This window comes from Excalfactoria chinensis, chromosome 3 (assembly GCF_039878825.1).
Source record: "Excalfactoria chinensis isolate bCotChi1 chromosome 3, bCotChi1.hap2, whole genome shotgun sequence".
NCBI classification, from domain to species: domain Eukaryota; kingdom Metazoa; phylum Chordata; class Aves; order Galliformes; family Phasianidae; genus Excalfactoria; species Excalfactoria chinensis.
In genome coordinates, this window is record NC_092827.1 from 50738388 (window position 1) to 50763084 (window position 24697).

A 24697-nucleotide genomic window follows, 5' to 3' on the forward strand; every position below is an offset into this window, starting at 1 on the left:
ATAGAAACATGGAAGTTTTGCAGAATGCCTGGTTTTATGTAGCAAGACTGGTATGCTCAGCTTCTTTGGTATTTAATCATTGGTCACCATGAGAAATATTAATAGCAAGATGAAGTCAATCACACCCTATTGACAAAACATCCATTGTTAAAGAACAGCGTAAGTTACTGGAGAAATCTTGGACATTAAATAAAGGACTGTCATATCCCGTAAACTGAAATACAAAAAAGGCCTCTAGAAGCCTGTTAGTTACAGTTTCTTTTCCATGAGCTGTCACAAAAATGCTAGCTTTTTTCATTTTTATTTTAACTTAAATACAAACACTATTTGTACAAAGAAAATTTTAGAACTAGAAATAGCTCAGATTCTCACACCATTGGATGAGTCTTCCCTCCCATATGCCCTCTGAAACTATACAGTAACATAGTAGAACACTACCAGCGGAAAGATGTTGCAAAAGGCTTAACTAAGAAATTACGATGCATGGATGAATGGGTATGAACTTGTATTTAATACAGTCAACCCAGAAATAGAGTGTTTTCCCATCTAACAAATGAATGAGATTTTGAAGCACTTTCCAAGAAGAGTACTAAGTACTAAAACTAAACCCACCTTACAGTTGCACTAGCAAAGCTCTTGAAACAGATGATTTGTTTAAATACTTGATGACCCAGGAACCTATTTCAGTCTTAACAGCTAACAATTCAGACATCGTAACTCCCACCAAAACTGAAAGTAGCACTCTGTCAGCATGCATTGCTGTCACTATTGCTCAACATCTCCTTTGACTCCTTTAGAATAGGAGCACAAAAACTTAATGTACTCTCTCTGCAGCTTTGAACAGACAACTTTGTAACCATTCAAAGAATGTGTTCTGCAATCTCTCATAATTTAATCACTGTCAGTCATAATAGCCTATTGTGAAAAAATAATCCACTCATTTATTTTATCATCAGTGCACTCGGGCATGGTCAATTTATGAGCAACACAGTCACATGCATCAGCCACGAGAGATCCATTACAGAGCTGCTGGAAAGTTTGCTTCACAAGCATGTTGCTTTTTTTCCCCAGTTATCCACGGGCTGAGTCTACAAGTCTCAGTCTTTCATGCCGTTCTCAAAGAGCAAACAAAAGGAAGCTATTAAGCCATAGTCCTACTATTTATTTCAACATACACTTAGCCAGTAGGCTAATTAACTTGTAATTTAATGTTAAAACTTGAATTACAATAACAGTAACAATGTCCTTCGAGTCAGGTAGTCATGGAAGAAAATTACATCTTGATATCACCCCCGTAGCTCACAGGATGTAGGACAACTAATACAAGCAGCTCACCTGCTCATGCTAAAAGACCAGAAGTGATTGGAAGCATAGGAGTTGTTGGGAGATATACAGGCTACAGTAAAACCTAGAAGTTGTAAGGCTACGTATCTGTCAGGAGCTGCAAAACAGCAAGTCAAATCAATAGAACCACACATGTTTCATAAGCCTTACCTACACAATCAGGTTAGTGAAAGCATGCAAGTAACATCAGTAATAGCCAGGAAATAGATAGCACTAAAAGACTGAGACTCTGCTAACCAAGAAATCCTTATGTATGACCAGTGACCAAAAGATTGAAGATTTCCATATCATCTATAGACATGAGAGCAACATCCACACACGTCTTTTAAAATATGAGGTCTTGCGCACATGCATATTGCTGCATTATCTCTCTCATCCACCCAACGGCTTCACAGGAAATAGCCTCCTACTTGAGACTTCATACAAATTCCTGTCTACTATAGCAAATATTAAAGAAGAAATCATTCCAATCATAATAAATCCTGTGTTTGTAGTGATTTTTATCCAACAATTGTTGAAACTCCATTACTGCATGTAAAATATTTCTCTTCAGTAAATCATGTACACCTGCCTCTTTTAGTGCCATATGTATAACACCTGTGCAGTACCCCAGTCCTTACAGCTCCACTGTCCATTCCATCTTCAAAAAGAGATTTTTCTCTACAGTTTATCATACAAAAACAGCAATGCAGTTCTCACAATATACAGGGATCATAGAAATACCTGATGTGGCCAGAAAAATATTTCCAGAACAAATCAGAAGTTTCTTGTTTACAGCAATAAGGTATGAATATGAGCTAGAGTACAATTAATCTTCCATATGGAGGCATAATCACTTAATACAATACAATCTTAATACGTTAATAATACAAATTAATAGACCCAACATACTGGGTAGCTGCTTAGGTAATTTTCACCCTGAAGCATATTTGTGGCTATTAGGAAAAAAGCTATACTGCTTTTAACTTATAAGCTTTCATTGTGTAAGTAGTTAAATGACTTTCAGAAGAAATCCAGTGTACTAGAGATAAAATCATAGAATCACCAAGGTTGGAGAAGACCTGAAAGATCATCCAGTCCAACCGTTCAACTATTACTAATAGCTCCCCAGATACCTAGCAACGTATAAGAACAGCAGCATCACATTTATTCCTGCATTAAAAGATTTTTAGTTTATCCTCTAAAAGTGTTTGATATCATGTAATAATTCCTTTCAATTAACTGAAAGTAATATACTTGGAGTTACTTGTCTATAAGTGAAAAAGGCTAATACAAAAAGACACGGCTACAAATACTATTCAGCCTTCAGGTTTCAGTGCAGTAACAACTATCTGAAGTTGTTTTAAATCAAGCCAATGCTTTTCACAGGAAAGTTTTTCAGGCTCCGAGGGTTACTGTTGTTAATTTCTTTTTTCCTTTTTAACTAAGTCAATGAGAAGTAATTTCTCAATCAGCATTCCATTTTATAGTCTGACCAGAACTCAAAAGACTGCAAACAAAAGCAGGAGCTTACTATCCAATTAGGTCAGCCACGCTAGCGCCCCAAAAAGCAAACAGTAGCAAACTGTCATGGCTAGAGTCTCTAATTCAGAAGCACACATTTGGGACTAAAGCATTGAAAGTGCAATTCTGCCACTTTCTAGACTAATAGGTTTGAATTCTGAAGAAAACAAAAGAATGCAAGAAAAAAGGCAAACAAAAGCAAGCGGTAAGTATCCACAAAATTAAACTATCAGGTTTCTCTTCTAAAACAGAAAAACAAAAACCTTGATTTTTCACCACTGCTACTTCTCTGCTCTAGCAGGATTTTTGTGTCAGAAAGGAACACTAACAGCCAGACTCTGTACATCACTAATACTCCCTATTAATATATCAACTATACAGAGGTAAAAACCAAGAGTTATAAGTCTTAAATCTTGGAATTAAATCTTAAACTGATAGTCATTTTTCAGAAATGACTCTGTCAAACTTGAGTCAAAAATCTACATCTAATCTTTTTACAAGCCTTCTAAAAGCCTAACTCCACTGCACTATGTGAGCAGTGCAACATGGTCACAGGCAGCCTGCAGCTACGGCAAATCCACCTCCATTGTGCTGGACTATGCAAGGCAGTAAAAACATTATTTCATAGAGCATTCAATAAAACGGTAGTCTGCTTCTATCTTGGATCACAGAGCACCTTACTTCACTGAGAATGATTCTGCAATATATCTAACCTGAGGTTGCCTTTGAAACATACTGAAGTAAATATAATTAGAGTTTCAGGCACGTGGTATTGTTAAAAGTGAGAAGTATCTTTTTATGGCACTGCATGAGCTAGAAGTTACACTTACATTTCAGAATTCATTGTCGGGACAACCTTAACACTTACATACTGCAACATGACAAAGTCTAAAAAAAATCTCTTCTGAATGTTATACTACAGAACAAGCAGAAAACTGTCCTTAAAAGATGAACATTCAGGCTCTCCAAAAATACTGGGAAGGGCAAGTTTAGCAAGCAGAATTTTGGTTTTAATACCAGGTAAGTTTCCTGTTGTCAGGAATTAAACATTTAACAAATGTTGCTATTACTTTTTTAAAGAGTTTGTGCTAGTTCACGTATTTATTTGATTTGTGAAGTACGTGTTGAATGAGGGCTTTTCAAAATAGCATATTTTCTGCACACCTGATTTACTGGTTTGGCTTGTTCAACTGATTTCAACAGCAAGCTACAACACCTACATAGGTCAAACGCCACATTTCTCACATTACCTTAGCTTTAAGTTTTGTACATGTTAGTGAAACATCCAACCTTTTCAATATTCTCCCATTTCTAGCATCTTTGCTTCCTATTAATCCTTGGCACATAAAGAAAAACAAGGCTATCAGAAGAGATGCATGATATTACTTACTATAAATACATTTTCCTGAAGCAATTCACAAAGAGACTTCAATATAGCTGATACATAGCTTTTTAAGATTTGTCTGTTCTGTTAAGGCACCAGTCACATGACTAAGACTATTAAGCATCCAACCCATGTGCTGGCTTAGGGACAGAGCAGCACACAAAGGGACAGAGGGAAGACAGAATCTGGGGACTCAACAGGACTGATAAGATGCAACTTTTTCCAGTCCAGTTTGTTTTCACCACAGCAACAGCACAAGTTCTCACCTCCATCCTTCATTGCATAGTTGAGGAGTCCCAGTGACTTTCCCAGCCTCACTGCACTGTGACCCTCGTCCTGCTGCCTTCAAACAGTGCTCCTGGTTCCTCTCTGCTCCAATTTCCAGCCTACCATAGAAGTCCACCCATTTTCAGACAGGAGAAACTGAAGTGATGATACTGCAGCAACCAACATTTTCTAGCTTGCTTCCAGCTCTCACTACAGATTGATTGCAAAGATATGCTACTACCTTGCTCTCTGCTACCATCATAAAAGCAAGTACAAGATAGGGCAAGACAGACAGGCAGAATGGGCTACAAGTGTCAGTCTCAGCACTCTGAGCCATTAAAGCTGGCAAGACACAGAATCTCTACCCCAAGAAACTCTTCCTTCCATTCCAGGCCGCAGCTTAAACAACCTTACCAGCCCTCCAACCTACAAATCAATTCCTGGACAAAAGACACTCAAGAAAAGCACATAACAAAGGCAATCTTGGTCTATACCTTCTCCTTTCAAATAAACAAAGCCATGACTTTGTCTGCAGTATTCATGTAATACATTAAAAAAAAATAAAAATAAAAAAATTAAAAAAAAAAGCAGCTGTCCAGCAAATTTTTGTATAATCATTTCTACCAGATTTCATTAGAGGGTTTACGTTGAGCATTTAAGTTGAACTTTGGTTTTCCACACAGGAAAGGAAAAAAAAAAAAAATCATTATAATACTACTTGTGAAACAAAACAGGTTTGTTTCCAGTTACAGCTAAATTCAGGAGGTTCCAGTAAGATAATTCAGAGCAGTGCCTCAGGAAGCATTTCTGTTTGGCTTGGAATTACTATACAAGCCTATACTTTAAATTCTTCATCCCTTTACAGCTGTCTGTCTACAACTACACTTCATTTGACTGAACAGCTGCCATCAGCTACTTGCATTCTACAGACACTTAGGCTACAAATACATATATACATATATATATATATGGCATTTTATTAAATCTGTATGTATGACACCTTCAGTAGCGCTTAGTATCTGCAATACCTGCAAGCTGCCAGCACTTCTCAGCCAGAGTCCCATTCTTAAGTGTTCTCCACAACCTGACAGTCATTACTAGCTTCACATTTTACACAAAGCCTCAACTTCATCAAAACAGTGTTTAAAGCAACTAACCTGCAGATGATCATAAGGAAGATGGAAAAAATAAATCTCCCCATTAACATTCACTGCATTCACAAGTACTAGTTTCTCCCAGCCAAAGACTCCACAAAAGATTTGCAGGAACTGTCTTAACAGAAGCCTGTTGTAGAAGTGCAACCCTTTGTACTCCCATGAACTCCTGACTATTAAGAAATAAAAGAAAAGCTTTCAAAGTGTGCAACAGATCGGCTCCTAACAGAACTGGCAGTTTCTTTAGACTGTCAGCTGTGTTTCTTCAGGTAAATAACAGATGAACTAAGTATGTTGGACTAAAGCACCTTCCTCTTTCCTTCAAAGGAAAAAATATGAATATCCTGTTTACAGCTATGGTCAGCAATCGCACCACAAAACCCAGAGGCTGATATGTGGTATTGCTCTTCTTGGTCTGAGTTGCCACTCTGGAAAGTCCTGCAGCCAGCAAGACCATCAAACAAATGAAAACAAAGGGAAATCCAGATCTGCAAGTCAAACAGAACTCCGTAATATTTTGTCATTACTTCAATAAGGAGTGCAACAAGAATGAGCACTCTCATCTACGAGCACCACACTTACCATTTCAACAACCTTCCTGTTCAATGTTTTTTGCAGATTAAATTCTTTATTGCCTTTATAAAATGAAAATAACTTCCCACTCCTGTTAATTAACATCAATTTAAAAGAATGAACTATATTACTACTTGCTTTAAGTCGTATCTTAGTGCTGTACTTTTTTGTCCCAATCGACTGTGGCTACAACATGCTGTTATATACTGAGTTCTCAGGAATAAGACTCAGATTCTTTAATTCAATAGACAGATACAGGTAACAACATCAAGCTTTATAAATTTCTTGACTCCCAACACAGAGGAAGTCTAGACTGATGAATATGTTCAGGAAGCAGCACAGACACAGCAGAGATGTTAAGTTAGTTTTCAGACTTCACACTAGATGAAAAGAAGCATCTTTTTATCTTTAATGACTAAGCAGTATTCAAAACCCTGACTCTTATAGGATATGAAACACTTTGCATATGATAGATATAATCAAGTCTACAGAATACTGTGCAGTTATTTCAGCAGTCCTGCTGGCAGCTCTTCAGTGCTCTCTCTGAAGAAAAACAAACACATTATTCTATTAATCCAACTCCTTTGAAGGATGGCAAGTAGCTCCTATAGGCACAGTAATCAGTTTTTCCTCTTTGCAGCTGCAGCTTTCCTCGTTGCAAACTTGAAAGGCTACATTTTACATCAAATTGCAGACTAACAGACATGATAAAATGGAGCTAAGAGTACCCACAATTTGTTATTGTCAGATGCTTCACACAACCAGATATGAAACTAGGGGAATATAATTCCTTATTAGCCATGTATTATAAAAAGAATGTCAGTAGACAAGTTTCCTTTTCATTTCAAGATACGAATCTATCCTAAACATTCCCAGTATTTGAGGAATACAACTGGCTTTAAAAAAAATTCAGCCTTAAACACAAACACACCAACAATTTAATCAAAAAGAGAAAGTATATTTAACTGCTACAGTCAAGTAAGTGTTCCTAAGGGATTCACTTGAAAAAAATATATATTCCTTTTAATATTAGAGATGCAATCGAATTTTATAATGAATTTAAAGAAAAATAATGCTTAAAAATCAAAGTTAGAAAGATGTGTGCAATTGCATGACCTGCTACTCTTCAGTCCACTGAAGGATAATAAAATGCATCTGAGTTTCCCAAACATTCTGTTTACAGAAAGAACAGTTCTGTACATTGAATATTCTTCACAAACCTCAGAACTGTATTCTAATCAACTAATTTAAGAAACAAGATCACTTCGATGCAGTTTGAATATTTTATGCAACCTTACAAATATGAATACAGTAGTTTACACAAAATAGCCTGTCTTTGTAGCTATTATCCAGACTCCTAAAGCCTTCAACATAAATTCACAATTTGGAGTTTTTAGAAACTGCTTAACAGGTACTAAGCTCTCCTGAAAACTTTCCTAAAAATTAGAGGACACTGGACATCCAAGTCCTTCCCCTCTGAATCTTTCCCATGCAGTTCTATCAGCAGTTTCTACTTGCTGGCACACCTTGCCCAGAGAAGCTGTGGATGCCCCATCACTGGAGGTGTTTAAGGCCAGGCTGGATGAGGGTTTGGGCAGCCTGATCCGGTAGGTGGCAACCCTGCCCACAGCAGGGTGTTGGAATTGGGTGAGCTTTAAAGTCTCTCCCAACCCAAGCCATTCTGTAATTCTATTCTTCTTTTCTTCAAACTTCAGAAGCTTTGTTTTCTTTAAAGTATCCAATCTACTTTAATAGCACATTCATTCATCATATAAAGTCAAAACAGAAAATATTTCTATACTTAACTGCATTTTCATCTTTGTTCTTGTCAAATGTTATTTTAAATGAGTTATAAATATGCATCTGATCACTGAGAACGGGAGCTCATGGCATGATGTTCAGCCCCATAAAGGTTTCAGGCATATGACTAGTATTTTTGTGAAAAGAATAAGGATAAATTTTGCATTTGATAAGCAAGAAAAGACTGCATACAACATTTCTGGAATGCTTGTGTGGGCAATGTCATTTGTACTTCTGGAGGCTGGTGCACTCAAACAATGCTTTAAAGAGTATCTTTCAGATACAATTTGATTGCAGATGACTGCTTCCATTGCAACTGGCTTGGAACACACTCAAATTTAGGTAAATATTCACAGGATACTCAACTAGGATGCAGAGAGGTTCATTACCACTATTATCTTCACTCCTCCAACTGTTCCTTACCCTCTCTCTGTCTCTCCCAGTGCACTAAAAACAGAAAAACAACCAAGGAAACCAAGTAGTATCCAACCCCACAGAACTTTCTCCCTGGCTGCAGGCAGGCACTGGGATTTATAATCCAAAGTGTCTGGGACACAGGCTGCAGCTAGTGTTGCCTGCAATGTTGGCAAGCAGTTAAAGTTACAAAGTGAGAAGCATGTGCCAAAGTATTTACTCCTGCCTGCCAAACATATAATCTCAATGCATACTTCCCGATAGGAAACCAATTTAATAAATATGGGACAGTTTCCTCTTCCCTTCACTTAGAAACTGTCTTCTTTCCCACACAATTAAAGCCAAAGAAGAAACAGCACCACTTCCACAATAACAAGAAGCCCAGTCTTCTGCATGGAACACTCAGTTTCACTTGATCAACCATATTCGATATTTTCTTACCAATTCAGATGACCACCACCAGGCCTCGGTTCCTAAGGAGTCTCTGTCTGCCACTGTTCATGAAACACTCCCAAACATATCTCACAGCTAAGCTGATTTGAACCAGCTGTTGCCTGGTTCACTCTGCTTTGTGATCTATTAGCAGGCCCTCTCTTCATCAAGAAAAGAAATACCTGCAAAGGACTGAATTTTGTACTGGGTCACAGCATGCACTTGGTTTACTATAAAATCTCTGGTAAGAGAATGTTTAACTAAATAATTGGATACATGCAGAATGGTGAATTTCTTCTAATGCTTGAAAAGATAAAGATACTAAGTAGAACGTGTGTCTCTAGGAATCAGACAGCATGCAGCATTATAACGTAGTCCTGAGGCACTTACTTCGCTTCATTACTATACCATGGCAGTGTTCTAGTAAAATATCTAATGTCTTATGAGCAACACTCACATTCTAGAAAAACTACATCTGGACTTTAAAAAACAGACACTTAAGGAAATCCTAAAGGTAAGTAATAATAAATTGAGAAATCTTACTGAAGAACAATTACGAAAGAGGTATTAATAGCAATGTTAAAACAGACTTGAAACTTTTCTCAAAATAATTAACTGGCTTCTAGAGAAGAAAAACAACTGACATCTAGTTCTAACAGAAGATCTGTCCACATACTGAAACATGCACAGCTTAAGTCTTACTAAGGCAATAATCATGGCTGCATTTCCCCTATCTTGCAACATCCTTTTACTGTTAACACCCTCTCCTATGAGGGAGAAAAAGGAGGAAATAAAACTACTTAGTCATGACAAGCTGTCACAGATTTCAGTTGCCAAATAAGATGTATTCTGCTGAGTAAACTTAGAAGCTAACAGAAGTCAACAATGCATGAAGTTCGTATGGCAGCAATATTTGCCTGACAGCAAAATGAGATCCGCAGTACTCAGCTTTGCTAAAAGCATAACCACTCTTGGAGGAAGGAAAAGCAGGCATGTGGATAAATGATTTCACTGAAGAGAAAAAGTGGTAAAGTAATTCAGAAACCTCAGCTGAAACTGGAAAAATTAACATCTCCAAGTCTATGACTGCCATAAGTTTAACAACAGTGCTCACAAGCAGGCTTTAAACTCCACCTGACATCTGCATAAGATATATCTGTACAAATAACGATCAAAGTAAAACGGAAGAAATAGCTTCTACAGCAAAGACAAGCAAAGTTGTGTAAGTTCTTATTTTTAACCACTGATTCACAAGTTATGAACCAGGTAAAATTTGTACGCACATACACATGAAAGCAGACCCCCATTTTCTGCTCTGGCTCTCTTTTGACTGATCTCTCCCTACCCTATTACTACCACCTGCAATATCTTGTACAAAAACCTACAAGCTGGACTTTAGAACCAAATACAAACTCTATGTTCTTATAAGGAGTGCCAAGGTAATCATTGGCAAAATGTACACAAACCATACATGGCAGAGCATTAAACCAGATTGTAGGACCCTCTCCTATTCTTAACAGACACCTCTGGACTCTCTGTACCGTTATTCTCTTGCCATTATTTTCTGGCATCATGTCTATGAACACATAACTTGCAGGTCCATTTAGCTTACTATTCTTCATACAGAAGATGCAGACCTACTGGAGCAAGCCCAGAAAAATAAGATGCCTGAAGCATCTGACATCAAGAAAGGCTGAAAAAGCTGGGAGTGTTTAGCCTGGGAATGACAAGGCTCAGTGTGGAAAATCTTATTATAATATATTAATATTTGACGCTGTTAGTAGAGAAAACAGAGCCAGGATCTGCACAGTGATGCCTAGTGAAAAAAAAATAAAAATAAGACAATGTGTATCCCCCCCAGATTTTGACAGTCATCATGGACTGAGAACAGGATGCCAAGAAAAGTTGTGCAGCCTTTTTCCTCAGAATGGTTCAAAACTGAGTGGACAAGTGTCTGTGACCCCACTTTGAACTGGAAGGAAGATTGAACAGAACAGTCTCCAGAGGTCTTGTCCAACTCGAATGATTCTATAATTCCTGGCACAAATAAAAATGACTAATCTGGCTCTCTAAGGAAAGCAAGAAAAGAATAAGTTAATAATGAATGCTTTTATGTTCTCCTAAGACAAATGCCAAATCTACCACAAAAAATAAAGTTAGAATCCATACCTCAAAACAGCTAATAACCTAAGCAAGCTGAGACCGTGATACCCCAACCATCACTGGATTCTGCTTTTATCACATCATGAAGTTTATCTGAAAACTGTTGAAGTCTGCAGAAACAAACCTAACTACATAAGTCACTTTCAGCTGATATTAGAAAGATAGGATCTCTAGATACAGTTTATTCAGCTTGAATGACTCATCATGAGTTCTGCCTTCTGGCTCTCCTCCTCATCCCACCGCTGTTACACTCCACATACAAAGTACATTGTGCACAAATGTAATTTTGTGCATTTAACTCAATCTTTCAAACTCAAATACGCAGACAAGGGATCACGAGAACAAGAATGGAAGGCTGTAAAGTGATTGCTGCAAGTGTTGAACTGATAACACAAAAAGATATATAAAAAAATTACACTCTTGAGATGCTAGTTTGATAATTCTGGTTAGACATTTGTGATGCTTTTGCAAATGAATGAACTGAATTAGTTCACACTGATTATCTGAGTACCTCAGCTGTTGCAGCTGAGGCAACTTCAGATGGTCACTCTGGTATTCTGGCAGCAATTCCTCAGACTACAAATAACCCATGGCATAATTCCTATCCTACCCAACACAAGGGCTAGAGAATTGCAGTTCACTTTATTGGACATGGTGTCACACTAGACCAGAAGTAACCACTGTGTATGAAAACAATGAAGTGTCATATTCTGAATCAAAAGGTGACCTTTACTCACAGCTGGGCAGCCCATCAACTTCCAATTGCAGCACAGACTGTTTAAAAACCTGCAACAATAATTTATGCATAGTTGCATGTTCACATACAGACAGTGTGAACACTTCAACTCTGCCCGGGGGACTACTACACCAATTTCTAGACATTTTTATCTTGGGTTCCTACTATAAATCACTTCAGAGAAGTTCATTTGAAGGTTGTGTAGGTCTTTAGTTGCTTAATTCAGTTCTTGCCTTAGAACTAAAGTGCTTCAAACAAAATTCTCTTGACTTTCTACAAGGAAGAGAGAAAAAGTAAAGAGTCTTTAGCATCCTATTACAAGAACTCAGCAGATCTGATTTAGGGCACTCATAACGGCATCACAACCTTTTCTGAAAGGTCAGAAGATGCCTCATATTTAATGACACGCTACTCTTCCAATGCTTACATAAGCTACGGGGGGAAAAAAAGAAAATAGTCATAACACCATATGTCACAGTGTTACAGATATATAAAATCTTTTAATGCATCAGTCTCTGCACTTATGTGGAATAAAAAATAAATCATAGTTTTCACAAGAAATCCCTCCCTAGAAAGCTACCATCTACCTGCCTGTCAACTGCTGTATTTCAACATTCTCCCACATGAACTATTGGTAGAGACATTAACAAGTCACTAAACCATTATGATGAGAAAAAAATCCTTAAACTGAGAAGTCAAATAGTATAAAGATGCAATAAGTTCTGCTTGTTAATAATCTTGTTTTTTCTTATATATAGTTCGCTCCAAAAATAATGCCTCCTATTTATTTCTACACAAACTACAACAGAAAGAGCACAGTAACACTATTTAATAGAGCAGCTTCTCAGCTATAAAACACTAGTTTTCAACATAGTCACCACCATTAGTTACACGCTTTCATCAGCAATGAAAAAGAGCCTGCATGCTGTGCTTGTAAAAATCTGTACCTGCAAAGGTGACCCAGTGTCACTACTGTTGAAATCACCATCTACCACCACACCATGCTCACACGCACTCTTTAGTTTCCATCAATGTACAGCAAGCACCAATGAATGTCAATGGGTGCCATTTCTTCCACATGGAGGGATTCAATGACACACCTTTTCATGTCTGATACTATTTTGTCACACTGCCCCTCTGCTGCCATCTGTCACACAGCAACAACATGTGCTGGTGAGAAGGTTCAACCTCTACCACCATACCACCAACAGCCACCTTTTGAAGCAGCTCTTGTGCGTTCTTTAAATCAATAGCAACAGCAAGCAAAGATGCTTCCTAACTGATCTAGAAGCACCTACTCAGGAGATGCAAGTGACCAAAGAGTAGAGCGCAGTCAGAAATGGAAAGCGAGCAGAACTTTCCTCTTTGCAGCAGCAAGCTACATAGACAAATTTTGAGGAACAAAGCAGAAAGATCAGACTTGCACACAAAAACCTGCAATTGCATTTAGAAAAATCATATTAAATCAACAAAGCATACAACTGATTCAAACAAGTAACTATGACCCGAACAGTAGATCAAACTAGAGAACGAAATATAGAACATACGACCTCTTGGTTGAAAAGCGCTGAGTTGCTGAGAAACCTCTTAAAGAATATTTTAGCCCTTTGCAGAACTGCCAGCCCTTCAGGGTATAAGCATCAAAAAGAATTTTGTCATGTGAACAATTGCTTACTCTTGAGAAGTGTAGCCTATGGCAGCGCCTTCCAAGCAAGGAGACAGGTCAGTAAATTGCAAGGAGAACATGCCTCAAAAGATAGCAAGCCAACTTCCTTTCTTCTACTAAGGTTAAAGGAACAACTGTTTTCAAAACAGAAGGTTAGAAGTATTGGACTAAAGCACATTTATCTTCACTTGATGTTGCAAGAGAAGAATCTTAATTGTCATCTTGTTGATGGAAGGCCTACTTTAGATTATCTCATCTCATTTGCAGCAATGTTATGTTGCCTATTTCGAAGCAAAAGAATTCAGTCTGGCTGCTACACTTTCAGACTTGAAAGTGATCACCTTCAGGTAAAGCAACAAGCTGCTTTTCATTCATGAGTAGTGTAGCAATTGAAAATCCCACCTGTGGATCATGTAACATATTACAACTCACAGCAGAGGCATAAAAGTTACACATAACCTTGAAGAGCATAACCATGAGCTCAACTCATTACAAGTGTTTCTCCAGCTAGAAGAGAAAAAGTTGTCTTGAGTCCATCAGCTGCTTTGGACTTTGCAAACAACAGTAATGTTTACTTCAGAGTTAACACAAGGAACAACAAAAAAACAACAGAAAGACTAGAGAACAAAGGAAAAACACAGTGGAAAGAAGAGGGTTATGAAAGGCCTGGAGCTGAAAAGATGAAGGGGAGAGAAAATACAGATCATCACACCTTTGGAGGATAAACTGAAATGAAAGGGCAGGAAAAGAATTTCAACTCAAAACACCACACCTAACTGCTGCAAATGAAAGGCCAGCTTCAGTTAAAGACCACCTACATAACCTCCATATACACTACAGATATTCAGCCTTCTACTTTTAAGGCCTTAATTCTTATTTTCAAGGTCACCTGATAGCAAGACCACAGTACTTGAACCATCCATGGACACTCATATCACTACTTGGAAGCCAAAATTGTGTATTGATATAAAAATTACAATTCAGTTAGCAGGCAAATTTGCTGTTTCAGTGTTTTCATATGCAAGACAGATAATGATTAAAACTATACAAGAGACAACTATACATTAAGCTCATCACATCAGACTTAAGGAGCAAGGAATTCTAGCCAGAAGCATTTCAAGCAGCTCCAGGTCCAACTCATTTCTACAGGAGGCTACTTCCCTCTGTGCCAACATCATTCATTCATTATTTCAGACCAATAGCACACAGCAAAAATATGCTTAAACAAAAACATCTGCAATTTTATTTTATGCTAAGAGAAGTAGAAATAATTACAGCTTTATGCCTTAAAAAAACATGGCAAAACGAGGTTGGTGGTCTCACACAAAATAGGCAACTTACTACTCAAACAACAGCAAACAAACAACTAGAAAAATGACACACGTAGAATTTCCATCACAGCAGCATCTTGCTGTTTTAATAAGAATATGAAGTACTCATGAAGCTTTGTTTGGACAGGCAAAGTTATTTCATGGTTCTGTTTCTCCTATATTTTAGAAAGAAAAACACAGCAAAACACATGGTGCAAAAGCAGCTTCCAGTTTTGTAGAAAAATCAAGTAAACATTGTTCTGCTGTGTGGCAAACTTCAAAACATCACAACACCAAGAAAACTCAATAAGAGAATTTCCACACAATATTTCCAAGTACCAGTTATGTTCTTCAACTATCAGAACTTTTAACTCAACACATCTAGGAAAAATACCCTCGCAGAAAAAAATAAAAATCAATAATGCAAGAAATCAGACATTCTTGCATCTGTACAACAAAATCTGACAACTTTAAGGGTAATATCATGAAACACCCTTGCAATGCATGAAGCCTTCCTCCTCAAATCAGGATGAGCTACTTTCAAGAATTCAAAGTGCCATCTGACAGCAGGCCAATGCCCTCACCACACAGTGCTGTCCCACTCTCTAGCACTAGTTTCTGATAATTAAAACAAAGTACTTCCCCTGTTATAAAAGTTGAAGTAGCACAAATTCTAACACTCAGGCAACTTGAGCCCAGCTCTAATTTTTTTTATCAGCTATCAAAATATTGTTCCTTCAACCCCAAAGTGTTCAAAAGCAAAGTCCAATATTGAAAGAATTTGGTCAGAACAGGGAACTGACCTCCAACATGAATATGCAAAGTGTTAAAAATAAATACGCATACAGCTTCCTATGCCTTCTAAAATAAGTTTTTAAATCAACACCAGCTTCACAGTAAACAGGATACCTCTAAATTCTTCAATATATACATTGCCATCTCTTCCAATGGTGACCCATGAATCATGCAAAAGAAAAATTTATAGTACCTCAATGAGAATTTTATTTAAGTTCCTGTTCACTCCAAACTCCAGGTAATTTGTCCACCCTGTCTTGGTGACATTTATATTCCACTACAATTGTTCCCAAATCACCAACTTCTTAAAACCCCAAACCCAGATATTTCTCTCATTAAAGTTTCAAAAAGCAAATCAAGAACAGCACCTACCAGAAACCAGTAGCCAGGAACAGCTCTTGACCTCACTTCATTGTAGCTCTAAATGAAACTAAGTGCTTAATGCTTGTTTTGTTTTAAGCAAAGAAAAAGATTGTACTAAATGAGATCTCAGAATGTAAATATTAAGTTTCTTAAATATGAGTTGCAATCAGAATTACAGAGCCCTTTTTACCAAGACACATCTACAGACACACTGACAGAGCTATCTGAAACAATGCTTCAGTCAAGAAAAAAGTCAAAATCAGCCAGAGGAAAGAAGCACTCTTCCAGAAATGCCCATGCTTTTACCTTCTTGATATAGCCAAAGGTCAGAATATACCCATTTTTAGTGTCTTGCACAGAAAAATTAACTGCTTATATACAACGATCCTTCTGGCCAGCATCCTCTACTGCTGTCAATGTTGGGAGCTGTACAAATAAAATCCCACTTAGAATTTGAAAACTAACACTTACAGGAAAGTCTCTTTAAGATAACTACGTAAATGGAATCATCAAATACTTAACAGGAAATTCAAAAACCTGGCTCCTCTTTAAAAGCAGTCAAGAAAGAACATCCTTGTGAGCTTTTCAACAGAAAGGATCCATGCATTTCCTTTGCAAGCAAAGTTCATTCCGAAGTAAAAGAAAACAGATTGATTTCAATGTCAGTAACTTAATATCATAACAACATATTAGTTTTAAATTAGAAGTACACCTTTGCTAGGCAAATTAATCTTCTCACTCATCCAACAGTTTATATAGACACTGGTGTTTCAAATGAGATAATTAGGGCTTGTGACTAAGTAGTTCACCAAACATCATCTACTTCCACCATTCCTTATTTTTGACACCCCGCAAGGTAGGTCCTGCCCTTTAGCTAAGATATGCCGTAAACAGCACCAACAGACAGTGAAATCTACAGTAAACCAGCTATCTTCATAGCAGGCATTGCTTGATAATGGAAAGAAACCCTAAAAACTAGAGAAAACTGAATAAAAGGTATGTAAGATGCAAAGAAGCTGACTTAAAAGTAACAAAAAGCAGCTCTGCTGTAACACATCAGGCACTTTTTGTTTTTCACGTGGCCTTTAAAAAAAAGAAAAAGAATTCCATTCACTAGCAAGTAGTGAAAACACTTTTCATTCTTAGCACAGTACTCAAAGTCTCACAATGCCTCAAGAGCCACATCATTCAAGATTTCCACAAGTCAGCGCCACAAAATAAACTTCAGGTAATATATGATTATTTTCCACAAGAGCTCCATTAGGCATTCTACAATACAAGCAGCAGAAAGTCATGATACATATGGAGACCATAATTAAAGCAGCCTCTGGCATCACCCTTGGTATATAAGCTCTTCCTTTAGAAAGACTTGTCTGATGTTTAACACCTGGCCTCTAGCTGAGACTGAACATTTCTGTCAGAATTACTGAGCTTCCAGTGGTCAAAGTATGAAAGTAAGATGCACAGTTATACATCTCGTAGTTAACTTGCTACAACAAGTACAGATGTGTGGTGCTAAACAAGTTTCTGGCCTTAGCCCAATCAGATCTTACAATTCAAGAAGATGTAGTCCTAAGTTACCTGTTACATGTCATTTCTTAAAACTTGGTATTCAGTCCATCCTTGATGCTCTCTCCAATTAAGAACATTGTAGTCTACTACACTGTTTTTAAGTTAGCTTTCATTTTCTATTTGTATTACAATTTCAAGAATAAATTCCTCTGGTACTATATAAACCCTTCTACAGAGCTACAGGGAATGCACCCTTTTTTCCCCCAAGTGTTCTCTCATCTTCAACACAACAATGAAGTACTTCCAAATTCACTTCTGTTGTTTCATTTCTGCTACAGTACAGGAACAAAATGATGGTAATAATTCCCCCCCCCCATACACACACACACTTTCCCTGGAGTATTCAGTCTACATTGCAGGTCATTATTCTGCAGTTATTCCATGAAACTTAAATAACATCTCTCTTTCTGGAATGACACTACACTAAACTCAACAGTGACCAAAAGAAAGGAATATTTTAGCATGGCTAGGTGTTTCACCTTCTCTACAGAATGGAATCATGAAACAAAGAATAAGTATGAATCTCAAATATGTGTTTTCCTCTTCAAATTGAAAACCTGTCAATGATTGGCAACATTTGGAAAAGAATTACAATCTTGCAGTATGTGCAAACAGCACACTTGGGTGCAGAAGAGAGGTTGTGGGAAGGATAAGAGAAAAAGAAAGATCTGGCAGTGCACAGCACTTAACCACCTCCACGAATGATAACTGCGTTCTATAAAACACATCCTCTGACACAAAGAAGAAAGCACTCTCTGAAAGCAAGTCTTAAACATCCAACAGCCTAAGTTAGTTACCATGAGAGAATTAGATGGCCACAAAAGGTTTAATACTAAAATTACTTGCAACATGTCTTGGTTTTTTTTTGGGTTGTTTTTTTGTTTGGGTTTTTTTTTTTTTTTTCTTTAAAAGGGAGTAGATGAAATAGTAGTATTGATTTGTAGGAGCCTCAGGCTTGACCCAAGCAGCTGCCTTGGACCATTATGTAGCTAACCTCTTGTCAAAGACTGCTGCAGTACAGCAGCACTGACTATAAAGGGGACAAAGCAGCCTTAAGACCAAACAATAACTTAGCCATGAAGTTTGTGTTAAAACGTTCTTTATGGCTCCAGCCCTGCTCCCCCTCCAGACGTGGGATTTGCTTCAGATTCATGGTCCAATAATGCAACATCCTACCAGGAAAATGATCCAAAACATTACACAGAAGAAGTACCTAATCCTCTAAGAGAAGATCAATGATACATAGGCTTAATATTTTGCTGTTTTAAATTGAAAGACAACAGAACAGTGGCACTTATGGCATTAAGTAAAGCTGCAAAAGCGAGTAAAGAAGATGATGGAAGGACAATAAATAAATAAATAAATCATTTTTCAAAGGAAACGAATAGCTAATTTCCAAGTAGTGTTAAAAAGCAGAAAACACTGTATTTGAAAATTGAACACAAAATTTCAGAGCCTAAAACTTAAATTTTAATTCTGAAACGAGTTTGCTGTGGTTTTTCTCTTTGTATTTGCAAGATAAATTCCATATAGTCTAAAATATTTTAATAGTGAGCGCTTGCACTTGTGAATAACTGAAAGCAGAAAGCTTTTGAATAAGTATAAAACAAGTGCTTATTTTTATCATCAGATTTCAATGTTGTTTTAGTTTTCAGAAGTAGGATATGTACTGAGTCAAGAATCGGTATAAAGGCTGCAGAAGCTTGCAAGAATATCTATTTTAAGTCCCATATACAGGATAACAGAGGGTTTCAAATTGGAAAGAGCTGTTGTAGCTTTCCATTGCGGTAAGAGATCACATCATACATTTTAAATACGCACTAAAGAATGTTATTAAGAACACAAAAACTATGTTTTTAAAATGTTGTAGTCAAATTCTTGTCCAGCCCACTAAAAAGAATACCACATTTAAACTCCGTACTTCTCAAGCCACAGCAATAGCATAGCAATAATTTCCAGTAAAATCTGGTGTTACATTTAGCTGTACAACACTACTAATTACAGGGTAATTGCAACAATAAATATTTGGTTACATTCCGCTTTATCATCAGCGCAAGCAATTTAGCTGAAATTGATCACTCAGAGAATCCAAACTTCTCTTTTAGAGTCTATTTTTATTTTCTGGTCACTAAAAAGCTTTTCCTATAGAACACTTCTCTAGAAATAGTGCTCTGCAAGCAGAAAACCACACAGACAATGTCAGAAGCAAAAGGGAAGATTCAAATCTAGAGCAGCAAGGCAATTCGTAGCTCCTTTTCAACTGTCCTCAGCTAACCCTACTTCACTACTCAATGCCAAAGTCTAACAATGACCTTACAGAGCACACAGGCTGCACCACTTAATAACAATTAGGTAAATTAAAGTCAGGCTATATCATACCATTCTTCAGAAAAAAAAAAAACCCTAGGAAGAAACAAAACACAGAAAAATGGGCACCGCTATAGCTATTATATCAAGTAAAAAACACAGCCCCACAGACACTGACAAAAGTCTCCAGCTTTACTAAAATCCTCCCACAATGCTCCTTCACAAGGCCTGAAGAGCCAAGCTACCGTTAATGACCAGCAGTATCTTATCTCCATTAAAAAGAAAATGAACACATCAAATAAATAAATAAATAAATAAATCTACCTGTTTCTGAGAATATTCAGAGACAGCCAGTCACTATTTATACCAGAGTCCAACTTACTAAGTCAGGTCTTCATAGCATCTCATATACTTGAGTCCAGCCACCATCCGTTACAAAAAAAAAGAAAGCTGTGATGTGCAGAGCAGACACCTGAACTTCTCGGACAACCTCCCCTACAATCAACTGATCTACTCTGATAAGAAAAAGATTCAGACCCAGCATTGCTCCAAAACTAGGAATAAACCACAAAGCACAGAATGGCTACTTTTTGATTATTCTGTAGTTGGTAATTTATGTTCAATTGATACGACTTTACCCTTTATTTATCCTATAAAACTTTACAACATACTCAAACACACAGAGAACATTAATATGGAAATCAGTCACTAGTAAAATTACTTTCACACAGCAGTTCATACCACAAACATTGTGATTAAGAAATCAATATTTGCTAGAAGAAAAAAAATACTCACTGTATCATTCACATGCTGCTTCCTGTGAAATATTACAGAATTGCCACATTCAACAGTTTAAGTTTTTACATGTTAAAAGCAAACATGTTTATTAGAAGTTCAAACAGCCCACAGATATGTTTCAGCCGGATAGTTTTCTGGCAATAAAACCAAAGACAACAAAAGCCACAAGTTACCTTTAACGCCACTGAAAGCCTTGAAGACTTGGAGAACGCAATCCAACCACAACAACTGGATAACAGCCCGATGTCTTCTTGATCTGCAACAGAAGATGGAATTAGACCTCTAGTCAGAGTACACCAATTTTCTCCCCACCAACAAACTGATTTGGAAAACCAGAAGTGTGAACTTAATTTTAAAAAACACATTTCTCATTTAAGCACTTCAACACCAGCAAATAGAGGAGGCGACAACCACAAATTAACTTGCAGTTTCATTTTTAAAATCTCTTTAAAAAAAATGAGTTAAACTGCCATACATCAATAGTTAAGTCAAAAAAAAAAAAAAAAGAGTTTTTCTACAAAGAAAGAGAGAAATAACCCCTCACAATGCAGCTGGATTACTTGTACAACCCAGGCCATAACACACTCACACACTCCCACAGGCCCGTTTCCTGCTTCCATGCCTTTCCTTACATCTAGCGTACAACGAGCGACTTTCCAGCATTGCTTTTCCTGGGTTTATTCTGCCTCTTCCAAGGAAGAAAACCCACCTTTCCCTCTTCATCTCCCCCCAAAAATTTACAATCAGCTGCAGACTGAAATAACCATTTTGATTAGCAAATCTTCTAGAAAGCATTTAATTTCACTTTAAAAATACCTAAAAACAGCATATATACTATATAGTACGATCTCTGATAGCATCATTGTTATCCTACTGAAATCTACAAGTGATAAACTAAGATAAACTAAACTAAGTGATAATCTTGCATTCTTTCAATCATTAGGGTAATATTTTGTACTACAGCTGTGAACCCTTTCACTCCACACTATCCAAGCTCACCCATGTTACAGGTGCATCACCTATCCCTGGTGACAGTGACATGGCCCAAAAGAACGGTGTGAAGTTATTGGGTGGTCCCATGTGCAGCTCAGAGTTGGACTCGATGATCCCTGTGAGTCTCTTCCAACTTGGAATAGCCTGAGCTTCTATGACCTATTATCCTTTTTATTTTGCTTCTTCCCCTTTCTATAGTTGAACAGATTGACACATTTCCTAGTTCTCGCAGTTCTCTAGATTACTTCCAGTTGTATACAAAAACGATATTCTAAGAGTAATATCTCATTGACAAAAGTAAAAGTAGAATTAAAAATAAAAGGAATGCCATAAGAACCAAATACAGAATGGAAAGATACGATCTTGTTACTCTTTATATGCTGCTTATAAATCTAGTTTGGTGCTTTTTGAATAAGAACTTACAGAAAAACTTATGTTTAAGTGATTATCAATTACAACCCTCAATACCTCCTTTAAATGTCTTAAAACATGCCCAGAACAATATGATCCATGCCCAGAACTATGATCCATGTTCCTCATCCTTAAATATATGACTTGGGAAGGGGTCACATGACAAATGCACGTTTTTGCCTATATCCACACCCATCAAATAAGTCAAACCATACTGAATTTAGTAATTAATACAATTATTCTTTGGTTGACACCACCAAATGAGAGTGATTTAAGCCTACAGTATTGCCACTGAGATCCCAGAAAGACATCAACAGGTCAGATTGGTTTCAGAGAGCGGCCATTATTTGCTCCTACCATTAAAGCCATAACAAGAAGTGGTAACAAGAATGCTATTTCTTATGGATTAATTGCAATTACTGAGGACTTACAGAGGTGGAACAAGAAGTGTATTTCTGAGCAAATGAGACTTTTAAGTCTACTCCATGCAGCCCCAGCTGTTAAGTCCAAACTCTCCCTCTTTTCTGATTTCAAAGTATACACGCGGGATATGTACTTCTGCAAGTCCCATCTAGACCATTATAAATTGCACTATTACAGTGCAAAATCCTCTGCCATGGGTACAAGCTGCCAATACAAGCCCTGAGATCCACAGCCTCTGAAAACCAGGAAGGAAAGGCCTATTCTAAGCTCAAAGGGAACTCAACTCAGCAGAAAGCTGTAATTCATGCAAGAGAGCAGCTCAGCTTCTCACCATAGAGAAAACAGCACAGTAAGCAGAACTGGAAATGTTAGAAGGAGGAGAGCAGCAGCTGAAGCAGAACACTTCAGCTGAATAGCCTTTCATCAGGGTCATCCCCATGTAACATGGGATGGCACAAAGCAGGGTCTGACCAGCAACAGGTTGGCTCTGGAGTTTACAGACAGAGTTCATTCCCTACATGAAACTTTAAAACTTCGTGCCTAGGGATGCAGCTGTACTTTTTGAATATTCCCTGTTACAGAAACACTTCATTTCAAAGTCTCTAGGTCTGGAATCATACAAGCCTATGAGAATTTCCTGAAGGTTGTTGTGTATCGCTAAGGGTATATAGCATTACTAACGCACTGGTAGCACACATGCTAGCAGGCAAGAAAATGAGGCAGTAAAGCTAAGCAAAGCACTGCATGTCATTGGAAGAGCTACAAACTATATGTTTTTAATTAAGAACAGGTATTGGGCAGCTTTACAAGAAGCAAAGCCATCTTAAGAGATCCGTTCACTAGCCTTTCCCATTATCCAAGCACCTCAACACTGGTTTACCCACTGGTTGGATATTGCTTGTTCCCAACCAGCAGTTTTATTTCAGAAGCTGTTTCTGTTAATTGTAATCGTTAAGATGACAAAATCTCAAACCACCTCCTTTTTCATACCTCTTTTATGCCTCAGCAGTCGCTTACAGAATAACCTTTCCTAAGCCCGTTCTAGCCACACACCCTGACCCCTTCATTTCCACACCTGATGTCCACACTACGTGCAGATCTCGCTGAGTGAAAGCGCAGCTAATGGAAACGAGGACACATCTGAGGACGACACCAGATCCCGTTCCCCGCCTCGCAGCCTGGGCCGGGAAAGCAGCACGGCCATCCCCAGCCTCAACCCCAGCCGGCCGACGGCGGTGGGGCGGGCTCACAGGACGCACCCAGGGCCCGGCAGGGCGGTCGGAGACAGCGGCGGCGCCGCGAGGGAGATTCGAAACGGAGCGCAGAGCGGCTGCCGCGCGCGGCTCAACCTCGGAAGGAACGTTAACAGCCTCCGAGCGGCCGCCAGAGGGACCGGAGGGGCTCGGCGAGCCCCGGGCCGCAGCCGCCGCGCCGGACACGCTTCCTCGGAGCCGCTGCCGCCCCCTGCCGTCCCCACTCCGCCCTTGGCGGGCCCCGCTCTGACAGCCCCCGACCTCCCGCCTCCCAGCCGCCGCCCGGGGCCAGGAGACCAGCGAGAGGAAGCGAGGCAGAGCCGCTTCCAAGGCGAGCACCCGGCCCGGCCCGGCCCCACCCGCGGCCTCCGCGTCCCGCGGCGGAAAAAGCGGGAGAGAACGCCGGTGGGTCCGGAGCTCAACGGCCCCCGGCACACGGCCGCCTCCGCAGCCCGCACACGGCGCCACGACCGCTCCGTGCCCCCCCGGTCCTTTCCACTCCCCCCGGCTCCGCTGCTCAGCGCAGGCCGAACCCACCGACGCAGAGCAGCCCCCACCCGTACCTGCCGGCCAAACGGCCGCCGCGCGCCCGCCGCTCACGTACAAAATCGAAGTTCCCAACCGCAGCCGTCAGCACAGCCCGGGAGAAACCCCCGCCGGCCCCGCCCCTCGGCCAATCCGCGCCCCGCCCGGCCCCGCGCCCCGCCTCCTTCTACCCCTCGGCCCCGCCCCCAAGCCGAGCCCCGCCCCACGCCCCTTACCCAGCCGCCATTGGCTGAGGCGCCCGTCAATCCTCAGAGCGGGTGCTCCGCTACAGCTTCTCCTCAGAGTTCGGTGTTTGGTCCGTACACGGGCTGGTCCGATCAGTAGTTGTTTCGTTACCTGTATCAAACTCTTCGTTTTTTTTCAGTCATACTGAATTTGCAAAGCCCAGAACACAGTAACTGTTGCCTGTGCAACTTCATCATTGTTGAGCATTATCACAAAATCACAGAATCATTATGGTTGGAGAAGACCACTAAGGCCACCTAGTCCA

General features: G+C 39.0%; 1 protein-coding gene across 15 annotated transcripts in view; it reads right to left on the reverse strand.

Annotated features, from left to right (window-relative positions):
- The window catches only part of EPB41L2 (erythrocyte membrane protein band 4.1 like 2), a 92682-nt gene extending 68339 nt beyond the window's left edge, over positions 1-24343 (reverse strand). For 13 of the 15 annotated variants that reach the window (XM_072331002.1, XM_072331007.1, XM_072331001.1 and 10 more), the window contains exons 1-2: positions 24225-24334; positions 20755-20837 (exon numbers count right to left, since the gene is read on the reverse strand). The gene's annotated coding sequence lies outside the window, so the exon portion shown is untranslated. Of the gene's footprint in view, positions 1-20754; positions 20838-24224 lie in introns of all 15 variants that reach the window. The other 2 variants (XM_072330994.1, XM_072330996.1) reach the window with 2 other exon arrangements.
- Positions 24344-24697: the final 354 nt, after the last annotated feature.